Source organism: Oryx dammah, unplaced genomic scaffold (genome assembly GCF_014754425.2).
Source record: "Oryx dammah isolate SB20612 unplaced genomic scaffold, SCBI_Odam_1.1 HiC_scaffold_26, whole genome shotgun sequence".
NCBI classification, from domain to species: domain Eukaryota; kingdom Metazoa; phylum Chordata; class Mammalia; order Artiodactyla; family Bovidae; genus Oryx; species Oryx dammah.
The window spans coordinates 31,226,775-31,232,855 of record NW_024070210.1 but is presented as its reverse complement, the minus strand read 5'-3'; the positions used below and the strand labels follow the sequence as shown (position 1 = coordinate 31,232,855).

The 6,081-nt window shown below is 42.5% G+C and overlaps 1 non-coding gene across 1 annotated transcript; it reads left to right on the top strand.

Moving 5' to 3' along the window:
- Positions 1–5,729: 5,729 nt before the first annotated feature.
- LOC120853841 lies at positions 5,730–5,832 on the top strand. Its single transcript, XR_005718887.1, has one exon. It is a non-coding gene; the product is annotated as a U6 spliceosomal RNA (small nuclear RNA).
- Positions 5,833–6,081: the final 249 nt, after the last annotated feature.

The following is a 6,081-nucleotide window of genomic DNA, read 5'->3' as shown; positions in this document are numbered from 1 at the left end:
TGTATATGCTTTCTTTGAGTTATTAAAACAAACTTCTTTGCACCATTAAATTTAAATATTGCAAGTTGTTGGTCAATTAGGAATAATACAAACTTGTTCATACTGGACCTGGAAAACTATAGTTTTCTGCTGTGGCAACATTGAACACATCCACAGACCACCAGATACTACCTCTTTCTGAAATTAACCTTTTTGTGTAACTCTGTATGAGTTATATAGTTTCATAGTGAAAGTGAAGTCGCTCAATCATGTCCGACTCTGCCACACTATGGACTGTAGCCCACCGTGCTCCTCTGTCCATGGTATTTTCCAGGCAAGAGTACTGGAGTGGGTTGCCATTTCCTTCTCCAGAGAATCTTCCCCTCCCAGGGATCGAACCCGGGTCTCCTGCATTGTAGACAGACACTTTACCATCTTAACTACTGGTAAAATTATTCAACTGGAGGTATACAAAAGAATCTCTAATCTCTAGAATCAATCTTTTTCATTTTGAAGCATTTCCCTTAAAAAAATTAATTTATGATATTGGTCAATTTGGGAAGTGTCACCTGTACAGGAGGAGGAATGTGCATTGTATCCTCGGAAAACTGGGACTCTCTTGGCCCCATGTCACTCTGGCTTCCTAGCCATCCTCTACCCAATGTAAAATCAAGCTGAAAACAAATTATCCTAGTAGTGGTTGCTTGAGAATTCAAGCACTTCTGATCTTGGGAATGGACTCATGATATTCTTATAATTACTGTCTTTTTATTTAGCTCCTGGATACTGCATAATATCCAAAAGTTTTTTGTTCTTTTACACTGGCATTCAGATGGGAGAGATCCTTCTCCATGGTAGGGAAATTTTATATTCCTCCCTACAAATAGAATATACCATTTCCTCTTTACACATTTGAATGTGGAGCTCCATACAGAACCACTAGACCCTCAGCTGCCCTGGGGTATTGATAGAAACAGGGGAAAGCCTGAAACTTTGAGATCATTATGCCTACTTGTATGTCTTCAGTTTTCCCCAGAAAATCATCACTAGGGGAAATATGCTTCTGTCAGGGGATGAAGGTATTCAAACCCTCCAGGATTCTGCCCTTTTTCTATAACTTAACATGGATAATCTTTAATAAACTAGTTTGGACACAATTATTTAATAGATTATGTTCTGTAAGGGAATTTTCTATGACTTAAAAAAAAATAACAATTACCACCTGTTTCCTATCATATGGAAAACCTAAGTTAAGTCCTCCCAAGGTTTAACAGCTACTTGATACCATTTGGTTCCATAAGCACTAGCTTCAGGAACCACTGGACTATGTATGGAGAGACTGAGAGGGTTCTTGCATCAGGGTCATTCATGAACCATTATGCTGAGTTCGGTGCTCATTTTCTCCATGAGGTCTATATATATTGGTTTATGTCTGTGCCTGCTGTTACTGGGAACTCTATTGAGGTCTAAAGACTTTTGAGTTCATAATTAAGAAATGGCTGAACATCTATAAATTCTTTATCTTGGAGAAAGCTTGGAATCCCGGGAGGAAGGAAATGTAAAAGGAGTTTCATGTTTTCCATCAGTTCAGTTCAGTCGCTCAGTCGTGTCTGACTCTACGACCCCATGAATTGCAGCACGCCAGGCCTCCCTGTCCATCAACAACTCCCGGAGTTCACTCAAACTCACATCCATCGAGTCAGTGATGCCATACAGCCATCTCATCCTCTGTCGTCCCCTTCTCCTCCTGCCCCCAATCCCTCCCAGCATCAGGGTCTTTTCCAGTGAGTCAACTCTTCACATGAGGTAGCCAAAATATTGGAGTTTCAGCTTTAGCATCAGTCCTTCCATTGAACACTCAGGACTGATTTCCTTTAGAATGGACTAGTTGGATCTCCTGGCAGTCCAAGGGACTCTCAAGAGTCTTGTCCAACACCACAGTTCAAAAGCATCAATTCTTCGGTGCTCAGCTTTCTTTATAGTCCAGCTCTCACATCCATACATGACCACTGGAAAAACCATAGCCTTGACTAGACAGCCTTGCCTTTGTTGGCAAACTAATGTTTCTGCTTTTGAATATGCTGTCTAGGTTGGTCATAACTTTCCTTCCAAGGAGTAAGCGTCTTTTAATTTCATGGCTGCAATCACCATCTGCTGTGATTTTGGAGCCCCCAAAATAAAGCCTGACACTGTTTCCACTGTTTCCCCATCTATTTGCCATGAAGTGATGGGACCAGCTGCCATGATCTTAGTTTTCTGAATGTTGAGTTTAAGCCAACTTTTTCACTCTCCTCTTTCACTTTCATCAAGAGGCTTTTTAGTTCCTCTTCACTTTCTGCCATAAGGGTGGTGTCATCTGCATATCTGAGGTTATTGATATTTCTCCCAGCAATCTTGATTCCAGCTTGTGCTTCTCCCAGCCCAGCTTTTCTCATGATGTACTCCGCATATAATTTAAATAAGCACCATGACAATATACAGCCTCGACGTACTCCTTTTCCTATTTGGAACCAGTGTGTTGTTCCATGTCCAGTTCTAACTGTTGCTCCCTGACCTGCATATAGGTTTCTCAAGAGGCAGGTCAGGTGGTCTGGCATTCCCATCTCTTTCAGAATTTTCCACACTTTATTGTGATCCACACAGTCAAAGGTTTTGGCATAGCCAATAAAGCAGAAATAGATGTTTTTCTGGAACCCTCTTGCTTTTTTGATGGTCCAGTGGATGTTGGCAATTTGATCTCTGGTTCCTCTGCCTTTTCTAAAACCAGCTTGAACATCTGGAAGTTCACAGTTCACGTATTGCTGAAGCCTGGCTTGGAGAATTTTGAGCATTACTTTACTAGCATGTGAGATGAGTGCAATTGTGCAGTAGTTTGAGCATTCTTTGGCATTGCCTTTCTTTGGGATTGGGATGAAAACTGACCTTTTCCAGTCCTGTGGCCACTGCTGAGTTTTCCAAATTTGCTGGCATGTTGAGTACAGCACTTTCACAACATCATCTTTTAGTATTTGAAATAGCTCAACTGGAATTCCATCACCTCCACTAGCTTTGTTCATAGTGATGCTTTCTAAGGCCCACTTGACTTCACATTCCAGGATGTCTGGCTCTAGGTGAGTGATCACACCATCGTGATTATCTTGGTTGTGAAGATCTTTTTTGTACAGTTCTTATGTGTATTCTTGCCACCTCTTAATATCTTCTGCTTCTGTTAGGTCCATACCATTTCTGTCCTTTATTGAGCCCATCTTTGCATGAAATGTTCCCTTGGTATCTCTGATTACTATGTCCGAGGTCAGGGGTGGTGGTTGAGAGGAGCAACCCCACATCCAAGGAGCGGCTGCGTGGGCCCGGGAGGGCCAAGAGGAGCTACTCCATGTTCAAGGTCAGGAGGGGCGGCCGTGAGGAGATATCCCTTGTCCAAGGTAAGGAGCAGCGGCTGCGCTTTGCTGGAGCAGCCGTGAAGAGATACCCCATGCCAAGGTAAGAGAAACCCAAGTAAAACAGTAGGTGTTGCAAGAGGACTTCAGAGGGTGGATACACTGAAACCATAATCACAGAGAACTAGTCAATCTAATCATACTAGGACCACAGCCTTGTCTAACTCAATGAAACTAAGCCATGCCCGTGGGGCCACCCAAGATGGGTGGGTCATGGTGGAGAGGTCTAACAGAATGTGGTCCGCTGGAGAAGGGAATGGCAAACCACTTCAGTATTCTTGCCTTGGGAACCCCATGAACAGTATGAAAAGGCAAAATAGGATACTGAAAGAGGAACTCCCCAGGTCGGTACGTGCCCAATATGCTACTGGAGATCAGTGGAGAAATAACTCCAGAAAGAATGAAGGGATGGAGCCAAAGCAAAACAATACCCAGTTGTGGATGTGACTGGTGAGAGAAGCAAGATCCGATGCTGTCAAGAGCAATATTGCATAGGAATCTGGAATGTTAGGTCCATGAATCAAGGCAAATTGGAAGTGGTCAAACAGGAGATGGCAAGAGTGAACGTCGACATTCTAGGAATCAGCAAACTAAAATGGACTGGAATGGGTGAATTTAACTCAGATGACCATTATATCTACTACTGTGGGCGGGAATCCCTTAGAAGAAATGGAGTAGCCATCATGGTCAACAAGAGAGTCTGAAATGCAGTACTTGAATGCAATCTGAAAAACGACAGAATGATCTGTTCGTTTCCAAGGCAAACCATTCAATATCACAGTAATCCAAGTCTATGCCCCAATCAGTAATGCTGAAGAAGCTGAAGTTGAACAGTTCTATGAAGACCTACAAGACCTTTTAGAACTAACACCCAAAAAAGATGTCCTTTTCATTATAGGAGACTGGAATGCAAAAGTAGGAAGTCAAGAAACACCTAGGGTAACAGGCAAATTTGGCCTTGGAATACAGAATGAAGCAGGGCAAAGACTAATAGAGTTTTGCCAAGAGAACGCACTGGTCATAGCAAACACCTTCTTCCAACAACACAAGAGAAGACTCTACACATGGACATCACCAGATGGTCAACACCGAAATCAGACTGATTTTATTCTATGCAGCCAAAGATGGAGAAGCTCTATGCAGTCAGCAAAAATAAGACCAGGAGCTGACTGTGGCTCAGATCATGATCTCCTTATTGCCAAATTCAGACTTAAATTGAAGAAAGTAGGGAAAACCACTAGACCATTCAGGTATGACCTAAATCAAATCCCTTATGATTATACAGTGCAACTGAGAAATAGATTTAAGGGACTAGATCTGATAGATAGAGTGCCTGATGAACTATGGACTGAGGTTCGTGACATTGTACAGGAGACAGAGATCAAGACCATCCCCATGGAAAAGAAATGCAAAAAAGCAAAATGGCTGTCTGGGGAGGCCTTACAAAGAGCTGTGAAAAGAAGAAAAGCAAAAAGCAAAGCAGAAAAGGAAAGATATAAGCATCTGAATGCAGAGTTCCAAAGAATAGCAAGGAGAGATAAGAAAGCCTTCCTCAGCGATCAATGCAAAGAAATAGAGGAAAACAACAGAATGGGAAAGACTAGAGATCTCTTCAAGAAAATTAGGGATACCAAGGGAACATTTCATGCAAAGATGAGCACAATAAAGGAGAGAAATGGTACGTTTTCCATAGCAAAGACCAATTACTTTTTATTTGTCTTGTAGGGAAAACATCAGATCTAACCTTTGGCCTCTTCCCTGACATGCTTTTGTCTACTGCAATCAGCTGTGTGTTTCCATGGTATCAAACAAACAGCATGAACACGAGATTGTACACTAAGGGGTTTTGACAATGGAGATTGTTAATCAAACCTGGGTATGTTTGTGCTTTTTATGGGAAAAAGAAAATTTTCCCATGCAATTTAAATAAAGCATATGTTCTCTCTGCTTCTCTGCCTGTGGTTTCTTTCATTGTGAGGAAGAAGAAAGGCAACAGTTCTGTATTGATCTTACCATCTCCCACTTAATTTACACACTTTATGGTCATGTGTGGACATTCCTGTGGCAAAGGAAGCTGCAATTAATTCCCCCATCAATGGTAAGTATCTCTTAGCATCCTTACCCCCATCCTCCCATCTCACTTCCAATGTAAAAATACTTTCCTAAGTCAAGTGAGATTGAGGGGCCACCCTGACTCAGGGGTAGGAAGAATGCCAAGAGAGGAAGTGATTGTGGTGCCAAGCAATGACGCAGGAAGACAGGGTAGCAGGGAGAAGGAGGTGTCTACCAGATGCTTAAAGAGAGAAAAGTCCTGCTTTCTTCAGCAGTGCATGTACTAAAATAGGAATGATAGAGAAGATTATCATGGACCTGTGAAAGGATGATAACACAAATTCATGAAGCGTCTCATATTTTTGGAATCTAATAAAATGATATCAGTTCAGTTCAGTTGCTCAGTCGTGTCCAACTCTTGGCAACCCCATGAATCACAGCACGCCAGGCCTCCCTGTCCATCACCATCTCCCGGAGTTCACTCAGACTCAAGTCCATCGAGTCAGTGATGCCATCCAGCCATCTCATCCTCTGTCGTCCCCTATTCCTCCTGCCCCCAACCCCTCCCAGCATCAGAGTCTTTTCCAATGAGTCAACTCTTTGCATGAGGTGG